Here is an 11641-nt window from a genome sequence, read left to right as displayed (position 1 = left end):
CCTCAAGGTTTCCGCTCAGGTTGATAGGATAGTTATGAAGGCCAATGGGATGATGAGCTTCATTAAACTTTTCTACGTGGTCTTGCGTGAAAGTGAGGCCATTTTGGCAGGAAAGCGCAGAAAAATTAACCACGATCACAGGAGTGGCCTCCACGTGAGACCTGGAGCAATATCTTCATGGAAACAAGCGACAACTTAACCAAATATCTAATATCATTTATAAAAATAGCACTGGCCTTCACGAAAAGATGTATCACGATCAACTGGATGTCCGATAGCACGCTGGGCTGGGGAAATGAACTGCTGTTACCTACGGAAAAAAAAATCACATAAACGTGACCCTTTGGTAAAGGTCTGTCAGCTGTACCTGGACCACATAGGGGCCCAGACACTAATATAAATGAACAATAAAAGGGGATAAAAGTAACCATTATATAAACCAAAACCAAGTTTCCCCAACTGGACTCATCTACTTGTAATCTCTGAAAATGTGGATATGAAAACAAACTGCAATAGAGAGAGAAAAAATTCAAAGTGCAAAAGGAAGAGTCTTTAAATGAATCCCTGAATGTGTGTTGAGTCTCGTGGTGAAGGGGTAGCAGCTATTCCTGAACCTGGCTATACCTCTTTCCTGATGGGAGCAGTGAGAACAGAGCGGGTGATGTGGATCCTTGATTGCTGCTGCTCTCTGACAGCAGCGTTCCCTGCAAATGTTCTCAATGGTGGAGGGTTTTTACCTGAGATGTCCTGGGCGGTGTCCATACTTTTGCAGAGCTTTTTGCTCAGGGGTATTGGTGTCACAACAGCTCAAACCTACTACAAACTGAACCTTTCACCCCTCACACCCGTAAACCCACTATTTTTCTTGCATCAATGTGCCTGCCTAAATGTTAAAGGTCCCTATTATTCCAGACTCCACCATCCTGCCCGGCCATGTGCTCCAGGCACCCGCAGCCTTCTGCACGTTCTCTTTCTACAAGTCCTTCAGCAGCCTTGTGTTTCCTCAGCACTGCCTGCTCCTCCACCAAGCTCTGCCACAAATCCATTCACTATGAGCTTCCTGCATCACTCCAGAGAAAAGCCCAAGGTTTCTCTCTCTGAATATTGCATTTACTTCATTCTGAAGGGCTGAATTCCTGCAGCTTCCCAATCAAACATCTGCAATCGCCTTTAAATTGTGCCGCTCTGCACAGATTTGTGCCACCTGCTTTTAAACAGGTTAAATCCTATGGGCATTCTGACAGTGTCCTTCCACTCTCTCTCTCTCTCACTCTACCGGTGGAACTAAATCCTTCTGCTCAAATTGTTGCTTGGTCTGGGCTTCTGTCCTTTTGCCTGGATTCTCATCCTCTGCTATTTCAGTCTGAACCTTGCCGTCAGCCCGAGGAATAAAAACGTGTGGATATGGATCGGAATTCTTTCTGGCTGAAGCATCTCAAACACTGCTCTCATCTTCGTGTGTACACAGCTAGAGACAAGAACAAATCTTAGAAACATAGAAAAATAGGTGCAGAAGTAGGCCATTTAGCCCTTCAAGCCTACACCACCATTCAATATGATCATGGCTGATCAGTACTCGGTTCCTGTCTTCTCCCCATACCCCCTGATCCTCTTAGCCACAAGGGCCAAATCTAACCTACTCAACAAACACATTCTTCTGAATAACTGGGTGCTCATCAATGCTTTCAAAGCTCTGGATCCCCAGCACAATTTGCATCATTGTGCACGCAGACGAGTGCCCCAGAGTGGTCGATGCTGAATTTTTTTTTAAATTTAACCCTTGAATAAAATTAATCTTGACCTGGAGCACCTTTTACCATCTCGATCCTCTCTCTCCTTCCACATCATCCCTCTCCACCACTCCCCTGGGATAGGTGCAGAAGGTAGCATCTTAAACCGGAAAGTCTGAAGTTGCTGAGGTTGGGTGCAATGCACAGACGTGCTGGAGAACCTCAGCTGGTCACACCGCATCCTAAAGAGGTAAAGGACAACCAACATTTCATGCCTGGGCCCTCCGTCAGGAATGCCCGGAATGTTCCTGTGGTTGCGGTGTGACCCCCTGAGTCTCTCCAGCACATTAGTGCATTTGCAGGGAGTAGAAATCCTTTTCAGTAATGACTTTGGGAGTAAAATCCTGGGCAGCATAAGATCTGACTGATGAAGGAATTCTAATCCACTCGAGGTGAAGCGCCCTGTGCCATGTAACAGAGAGCTCGGAAAATGTTATCTGCAGTCACCGCAATCAAAGATATATTTTCATTTTTAATTGCACGGCGAATACTAATTCGACAACCAACACCTTCATCCCCACCATGAAAAAAGGTCAAGTACGTAACAGTCATCCCTGTGGGCAGGATTCTAGCGGAGTTGAAAATCCGTGGGTGCCCGTATCTTGTCCTGAGTCACTGTGAAATCCATCTCCAGGATGTTGGCACTTTATTCCTGTGTGTTTTTTTGAACCTTGCTTAGTGCTAGGTGTTTGAATTAAGATTTTTCCATTAGTTTTTCCTTTTGAATTGAACATTACAATATATGTTAATGCACTTTCCAAAGTGTTTTACAATGTAAACAATATTTTAAAGAAAAATCTGAAGACTTCACCATCTGAGATGCAGGAACTAATCTGTGGCTTCAGCGGGTCTGCGCCCAGGGTTATTTGGATTAGTTGAAACAGGACCGTCTTCCAATGTCTGCAGTGAAACTGGGAGAAAGAGGGTTGGGCTGTCGGTGTCATAGTTAATGACGTCTCATTACAGAACTGAAAGCTTTCAGTCTGTGGTGAACTGATATTCTCATCCCACTGACCAGCATCCCTTCCTGCTCATTCCCATCCAGGGGTCCGGGACTCCCTCGCCCTCACGGGTCCCCCTCACACTCGCAGTTCCCCGATCGCCTCAACCACACGGATCCCCTCAACCACGTGGATTAACACCCCCACCTTCAGCCTCGCGGGTCCCCCTCAGATTTCTGGGTCCACGTCCCCGTCCCCCCTCAGCCTTCCGGGTCCCCGTCCCCCCTCAGCCTTCCGGGTCCCCGTCCCCCCTCAGCCTTCCGGGTCCCCGTCCCCCCTCAGCCTTCCGGGTCCCCGTCCCCCCTCAGCCTTCCGGGTCCCCGTCCCCCCTCAGCCTTCCGGGTCCCCGTCCCCCCTCAGCCTTCCGGGTCCCCGTCCCCCCTCAGCCTTCCGGGTCCCCGTCCCCCCTCAGCCTTCCGGGTCCCCGTCCCCCCTCAGCCTTCCGGGTCCCCGTCCCCCCTCAGCCTTCCGGGTCCCCGTCCCCCCTCAGCCTTCCGGGTCCCCGTCCCCCCTCAGCCTTCCGGGTCCCCGTCCCCCCTCAGCCTTCCGGGTCCCCGTCCCCCCTCAGCCTTCCGGGTCCCCGTCCCCCCTCAGCCTTCCGGGTCCCCGTCCCCCCTCAGCCTTCCGGGTCCCCGTCCCCCCTCAGCCTTCCGGGTCCCCGTCCCCCCTCAGCCTTCCGGGTCCCCGTCCCCCCTCAGCCTTCCGGGTCCCCGTCCCCCCTCAGCCTTCCGGGTCCCCGTCCCCCCTCAGCCTTCCGGGTCCCCGTCCCCCCTCAGCCTTCCGGGTCCCCGTCCCCCCTCAGCCTTCCGGGTCCCCGTCCCCCCTCAGCCTTCCGGGTCCCCGTCCCCCCTCAGCCTTCCGGGTCCCCGTCCCCCCTCAGCCTTCCGGGTCCCCGTCCCCCCTCAGCCTTCCGGGTCCCCGTCCCCCCTCAGCCTTCCGGGTCCCCGTCCCCCCTCAGCCTTCCGGGTCCCCGTCCCCCCTCAGCCTTCCGGGTCCCCGTCCCCCCTCAGCCTTCCGGGTCCCCGTCCCCCCTCAGCCTTCCGGGTCCCCGTCCCCCCTCAGCCTTCCGGGTCCCCGTCCCCCCTCAGCCTTCCGGGTCCCCGTCCCCCCTCAGCCTTCCGGGTCCCCGTCCCCCCTCAGCCTTCCGGGTCCCCGTCCCCCCTCAGCCTTCCGGGTCCCCGTCCCCCCTCAGCCTTCCGGGTCCCCGTCCCCCCTCAGCCTTCCGGGTCCCCGTCCCCCCTCAGCCTTCCGGGTCCCCGTCCCCCCTCAGCCTTCCGGGTCCCCGTCCCCCCTCAGCCTTCCGGGTCCCCGTCCCCCCTCAGCCTTCCGGGTCCCCGTCCCCCCTCAGCCTTCCGGGTCCCCGTCCCCCCTCAGCCTTCCGGGTCCCCGTCCCCCCTCAGCCTTCCGGGTCCCCGTCCCCCCTCAGCCTTCCGGGTCCCCGTCCCCCCTCAGCCTTCCGGGTCCCCGTCCCCCCTCAGCCTTCCGGGTCCCCGTCCCCCCTCAGCCTTCCGGGTCCCCGTCCCCCCTCAGCCTTCCGGGTCCCCGTCCCCCCTCAGCCTTCCGGGTCCCCGTCCCCCCTCAGCCTTCCGGGTCCCCGATCCCCCTCATCCTTCCGGGTCCCCGTCCCCCCTCAGCCTTCCGGGTCCCCGTCCCCCCTCAGCCTTCCGGGTCCCCGTCCCCCCTCAGCCTTCCGGGTCCCCGTCCCCCCTCAGCCTTCCGGGTCCCCGTCCCCCCTCAGCCTTCCGGGTCCCCGTCCCCCCTCAGCCTTCCGGGTCCCCGTCCCCCCTCAGCCTTCCGGGTCCCCGTCCCCCCTCAGCCTTCCGGGTCCCCGTCCCCCCTCAGCCTTCCGGGTCCCCGTCCCCCCTCAGCCTTCTGGGTCCTGATCACCCTCACCCTTCTGGGTCCTGATCACCCTCACCCTTCTGGGTCCTGATCACCCTCACCCTTCTGGGTCCTGATCACCCTCACCCCTCTGGGTCCTGATCACCCTCACCCCTCTGGGTCCTGATCACCCTCACCCCTCTGGGTCCTGATCACCCTCACCCCTCTGGGTCCTGATCACCCTCACCCCTCTGGCGGGACCCCGTCACCCTTCTGGGTCCTTGTCCCCTCTCCCAGCAGCCTCAGCATTCCACTGCCCCCCTCAGCCTCGCGAGTCCCCGACCCCCCCCTCAGCCTCGCGGGTCCCCGACGCCCCCCTCAGCCTCGCGGGTCCCCGACACCTCCCCTCAGCCTCTCGGGCCCCGACCCCCCCCTCAGCCTCGCGGCCCCCGCCCCCCCACCTCAGGCTCGCGGCCCCCGCCCCCCGACCTCAGGCTCGCGGCCCCCGCCCCCCCACCTCCGCCTCGCGGCCCCCGACCCACCTCCAACCTCGCGGGCCCCGACCCCCCCTCAGCCTCGCCGCCCCCGACCCCCCCCCTCAGCCTCGCGGGTCCCCGACCCCCCCTCAGCCTCGCGGGTCCCCCGACCCCCCCTCAGCCTCGAGGGTCCCCGACCCCCCCCTCAGCCTCGCGGGTCCCTGACACCCCGCCCTCAGCCTCGCGGGCCCCGACCCCCCCCTCAGCCTCGCGGCCCCCGCCCCCCTCCCTTCAGCCTCGCGGCCCCCGAACCCCCTTCAGCCTCTCGGCCCCCGACCCCCCTCAGCCTCGCGGCCCCCGCCCCCCCACCTCAGGCTCGCGGCCCCCGACCCCCCTCCAACCTCGCGGGCCCCGACCCCCCTCAGCCTCGCCGCCCCCGACCCGCCCCCTCAGCCTCGCGGGCCCGGAACCCCCGTCAGCCTCACGGGTACAGACCCCCCCCCTCAGCCTCGCGGGCCCCGACCCCCCCCCTCAGCCTCGCGGACCCCGACCCCCCCCCCTGAGCCTCACGGGTCCAGACCCCCCCCTCAGCCTCACGGGTCCAGACCCCCCCCTCAGCCTCACGGGTCCAGACCCCCCCCTCAGCCTCACGGGTCCCCGAACCACCCTCAGCCTCGCGGGCCCCTACCCACCCCTCAGCCTCGCGGGCCCCGAACCACCCTCAGCCTCGCGGGCCCCTACCCCCCCTCAGCCTCGCGGGCCCCGAACCACCCTCAGCCTCGCGGGCCCCTACCCCCCCTCAGCCTCACGGGTCCAGACCCCCCTCAGCCTCGCCGGTCCCGATCCCCGAGCCCCCCCTCAGTCTCGCGGCCCCCGACCCCCCTCCAACCTCGCGGGCCCCGACCCCCCTCAGCCTCGCCGCCCCCGACCCCCCCCTTAGCCTCACGGGTCCAGACCCCCCCCTCAGCCTCACGGGTCCAGACCCCCCTATCAGCCTCACGGTCCCCGAACCCCCCTCAGCCTCGCGGGCCCCTACCCCCCCCTCAGCCTCGCGGGCCCCTACCCCCCCCCTCAGCCTCGCGGGCCCCGCCCCCCTCCCTTCAGCCTCGCGGCCCCCGAACCCCCTTCAGCCTCGCGGCCCCCGAACACCCTTCAGCCTCGCGGCCCCCGACCCCCCTCAGCCTCGCAGGTCCCTATCCCCGAGCCCCCCCTCAGTCTCGCGGCCCCCGACCCCCCTCCAACCTCGCGGGCCCCGACCCCCCTCCAACCTCGCGGGCCCCGACCCCCCTCAGCCTCGCCGCCCCCGACCCCCCCCTCAGCCTCACGGGTCCCGACCCCCCCCTCAGCCTCACGGGTCCCGACCCCCCCCTCAGCCTCACGGGTCCAGACCCCCTCCTCAGCCTCGCGGGCCACGACCCCCCCCTCAGCCTCGCGGGCCCCGACCCCCCCCTCAGCCTCGCGGGCCCCGACCCCCCCCTCAGCCTCGCGGCCCCCGACCCCCCTCAGCCTCGCGGCCCCCGACCCCCCTCAGCCTCACGTTCCCCGAACCCCCCCTCAGCCTCACGAGCCCCGAAACCCCCCTCAGCCTCGCGGGCCCCGAAACCCCCCCTCAGCCTCGCGGGCCCCGAAACCCCCCTCAGCCTCGCGGCCCCCGACCCGCCCCCTCAGCCTCGCGGGCCCCGAACCCCCGTCAGCCTCACGGGTACAGACCCCCCCCCCTCAGCATCGCGGGCCCCGACCCCCCCCCTCAGCCTCGCGGGCCCCTACCCCCCCCTCAGCCTCGCGGGCCCCGACCACCCCCCTCAGCCTCGCCGCCCCCGACCCCCCCCCTCAGCCTCGCGGACCCCGAACCCCCTTCAGCCTCGCGGGCCCCGACCCCCCCCTCAGCCTCACGGGTCCAGACCCCCCCCCTCAGTCTCGCGGCCCCCGACCCCCCTTCAACCTCGCGGCCCCCGACCCCCCCACCTCAGGCTCGCGGCACCCGACCCCCCTTCAGCCTCGCGGCCCCCGCCCCCCCACATCAGCCTCGCCGCCCCCGACCCCCCCACCTCAGGCCCGCGGCCCCCGCCCCCCCCACCTCAGGCTCGCGGGCCCCGACCCCCCATCAGCCTCGCGGGCCCCGACCCCCCCCCCCTTCAGCCTCGCGGGTCCCCGACTACCACACACCCTAACGCCACCCCGACCCAAACTCCCTCACGGTTCCCCGGCCCCACCTCACAACCATCTCCCCGCCCGTTCCCTTCCGAGCTCCGGCCGCCCCAGACCCAAAGGGCGACCCGTGGAAACTCCCTCCTCCCTGGTCTCGCTCCCAAAATGCCCCGATTCCCGCCCGTGAAGCACCGACACGAACCTCTCCCGCTCGCGACCAACTGCTCCAAAGGCGGGAAAGATCAACAACATGGCGGCCCCCAGCGGTCGCTCTCGCGAGAGCTTGAGCCACCCCTCCACGGGATCTCTTCGCCAGCCCAGTCCCACTGGGGAAGGGGCCGAGAGCTGCCTCGGGCCTCCAGTCCATCTCCCCTTCAGGCTGCACATTTCCACACCAGGACCTGCCCCACATTTCCCCCCCCAAGATTCCAGTCCATCCCACCTCCACCACCTTGGCCCAAAGCTCATTCCACGCTCCCACCCCCCTCTGAGGGAAGAAAATCCCCCTTCAATCTCAATCCATGTCCTCCTCTTTGAATCTCTCCCACTCTCCTTGGAAACAGCCTGTCCCCATGGACACAATCCGTCCCCCCTCACAATTTTCAAATCTTCCTCAATCTTCTACGCTCCAGGGAATAAAGTCCCAGCCTGTCCAACCTTCCCCTGGAACTCAAACCCCGAAAGCCAGACCACCTTCTTGTCCCTCTCCTCGACGCGCTGTCTCATTCCTATCCTTCCTCTCCTCCGGCCACCCAAACGGCACACAACGTTCCCAAGTTGGCCTCACCCATGCCTCGTCCAACTTCCTCGTGGCCTCCCACCTCCAGCACTCAATCCTCTCATTTCTGAAGGCCAAAATACCAGAAGCTTTCTTCACTCCCCCCACCCCCCCCCCATCTCCACATGGGACTCCACTTTCGGGCAGTTCTGTACCACAGTTCCTCAATCCCTTTGTTTGACAACACTCCTCAATGGTCTGCCATTTAACATTCAAACTCTTACGTTTTAAGAATCAATTGCAGAGATCCATGGATGTGGGAAGTCAGGAGGGTTAGGGACTGGGTGCAGGTCGATGAGACTGGCAGAATGATATTTCACCATGAACGAGAAGGGCCGAAGGGTCACACCATTCTCAGGAAGGAGGATGAGCAGACAGATGTCATGGTCCACGGGTAGGAAAGGTGATGAGATCCTGCCAGGAGAGATGAGGGAGTTAAGTGCGAAGGTGAAGGGCACAACCAAGGGGTATCTGTCTGTCTGTGTGCGTGTGTCACTACGTCTGTGTGTTTCTCTCTATGTCTCTGTGTGTCTCTCTGTGTCTGTGTGTGATTCTCTGTGTCTGTCTGTGTGTGTGTCTCTCTCTCTCTGTCTGTGTGTCTCTCTGTCTGTCAATCGGTCTGTGTGTGTATCTGTGACTGTGTGATTCTCTGTGTCTGTATGTCTCTCTGTGTCTGTCTCTGTGTCTGTGTGTCTCTGTGTCTGAGTGTCTCTCTGTCTGTGTTTCTCTCTGTGTCTATCTCTCTCTCTGCGTCTCTCTGTGTGTATCTCCCTCTGTGTGTGTGTCTCTGTGTCTGTTTGTGTGTCTCTGTCTGTGTCTCTTTGTGTGTCACTGTCTGTGTGTGTCTCTCTCTCCGTGTCACAATGTGTGTCTCTCTGTGTCTGTATGTGTGTGTCTCTCTCTCTCTCTGTCTGTGTCTCTTTCTGTGTCTCTGTATCTGTGTGTGTCCGTGTGTGTGTCTCTCTCTCTGTGTCTCTCTCTCTCTGTTTGTGTGTGTCTCTCTCTCTGTGTCGCTGTCTGTGTGTCTCTCTGTCTGTGTCTCTGTGTGTGTCTCTATATCTGTGTGTCTATGTCTCTGTGTGTGTGTCTCTCTCTATCTATGTCTGTGTGTATGTATCTGTGTGTGTGTGTCTGTCTCTCTGTGTCGTGTGTTTGTCTCTGTCTCTGGCTGAGTGTGTGTGTCTGTCTCTTTGTGTCGTGTGTGTGTCTGTCTCTTTGTGTCGTGTGTGTGTCTCTCTCTGTCTCTATGTGTGTCTCTCTGTCTCTTTCTGTGTGCGTGTCTCTCTCTCTGTCTGTGTGTGTGTCTCTCTGTCTGTCTGTGTGTGTCTCTGTGTGTGTCTGTCTGTCTGTGTCTCTGTGTGTGTCTCTGTCTGTCTCTCTCTCGCTGTCAGTGTTTCTCTGTCTCTGTCTGTTTCTCTGTGTGTCTGTGTGTCTGTATCTGTCTCTCTGTGTCTGTGTGTCTGTCTATCTGGGTATGTGTGTGTCGCTCTCTCTCGGTGTCTCTAATATTTGCTTATTCATTACCCACCATTATCCATCCCTACTGGTGGTGTGGGCTTTGTTCCCCAAGGCGTCTGTATTGGCTGTCCATAGACCATCTCTGCCCCAACGCATTCCTCGGTGTCACCTGCATTAAAATCAAGATGGCATCAGCACCTTTTTGGACACTTTTAGCTGTGTTTCCTCAGTTCTTCTGGCCAGTTTTGTGTTTCATTCACACATTCCTGCTTCCTGGGGTTGACGGCACTCGTGGAAGAACGCCAGTTCCTGAAACAATTCTTCATTCATCTTATTTGTAACATTTTTACATTTAATTTAACATATGCATTAAAAAACTTAAATTTCTTATTTGAAAATAAGATAAAATTAATGCATAGTGATTTCAAAAGTAACCCCTCCCACAGCTACCCAATAGAAAACAATAAAGAGAGAAAACATCTAGATAGTATTTATAAAAATTGACCAAAACTCTCAAATAAAATCTTGGTTTTCTTGGTTTTAGGAGTCAGAAAGTTCGTGTTGGGTGGTTAAAACTTAATTCCGACAATTGGTAAATACACATCCCAAATCTTCAAAAGAGAAATTCAAATTTGTTCCGTGAATTCGATGTAATTATTTCAAGTGGGAATCAACGGCCTATTTCAGTGTGGCCATCGACCCATTCCCAAATACGCATCGGACTTCCAAGTTACTGCCACACATTTTAACCCTATAACAATTACAGCACAGAAACAGGTCACTTGGCCCTTCTTGTCTGCACTGAACTAAATACTCTCCTCTCGTACCACCTCTCTGCATTCCCCTCCCCTCCAATTTTCCCTGAAGTGACAAAATGGTCCCTGCCGCCACTATTTCTCCCGGAAGCTCACTCCACTCAGCCACCACTCTGAGTAAAGAAGTTCCCCCTCATGTTACTTCCAAACTTTTACCTCCTGTTTCAATCTCTGCTCCCGCAATGAAAAAAGTCTATCCACATCAACTCGTTCTATCCTCCTAGTAATTTTAAAGACCTCGATCAAATCCCCTCTCAACCATCTACAATCCAAAGAATAAAGACTTCATTTGCTCAATCTTTCTTTGTAATCTAGTTGCTGATATCCAGGTAACATTGACTTAAATCTTCTCTGCACCCTCTCGACTTTGTTGATAGCTTTCCTCTCATTTGGTGACCAGAACTGCACACAGTACTCACAAAAGAGCCTCACCAACATCTTGTCTAGTCTCAACCTCACTGCCCGACTCCCGTATTCTATGCTATGGTTGATCAAGGCCAGCATTTTGAACAGATTCTTTTCGAGGTACTCTCTGATTACCCTCCAATAATTAACCTATCACTGTCAGGCTCACCTGGTTGGCTTTTGAAGCCGTTTTTCAACAAAGGAACATTAGATTACATCCATTCCTCTGGCACCTCACCCGTGGACAAACAGGTTTTAAATATTTCTGTCAGAGCCCTTGCAATTTCTACTCTTCTTTCCCTCAAGGCCAAGGGAATATCATGTCAGACCTCCATCCACCATCAGACAAAAATCAGCCATCACAAGGTGAAGGCAGGACAGTAGTCCCACCTCTCCAGCACGAGTCACCCCAGGATCAAGTCAGCACTGACTGCAAGAAGTTTCTACATCCTCTCGGTGTCTGTGTGGATTTCCTCCCACACTCCACAGCTCAAGGGGGCCGTAAGTTCATTGGCGATTTGGGAAGCTCAAGACCATGGGGTGGAAGTGCACATTCTGGACCTGGGGGCATCAATTCAATTGAACAGCACAGATGAACCTTTGGGCACGACCTGATCTTTTTCTGGTTTCAAACTCATTATTTTTGAAAATTGTATGTGCACCTCTAATGCAACACGACTGCTGCAAAACAGGCTTCTTGATGCATATCCATGACAAGAACTCGGGAGAATCTGATTTGGTTACTAGACTTTTGAACAGAACAGTGTCTGGACATTTTATCCCTAAACTGAAACTTTATAGACATACAGAACAAAAAGAGGGCAAAACAAGCTTGTGTCTCACCAATACCACAATTCACGGACACATTTAAAGTTCTCAAGGGTGGCAGAAAACACAGAACAAACAAACTCCTTCCACACTGTCACTTTGAGAGCTTTGGACTCACCAT

This window comes from Narcine bancroftii, unplaced genomic scaffold (genome assembly GCF_036971445.1).
Source record: "Narcine bancroftii isolate sNarBan1 unplaced genomic scaffold, sNarBan1.hap1 Scaffold_167, whole genome shotgun sequence".
Lineage (NCBI taxonomy): Eukaryota > Metazoa > Chordata > Chondrichthyes > Torpediniformes > Narcinidae > Narcine > Narcine bancroftii.
Note: the sequence above shows the minus strand (reverse complement) of the source record.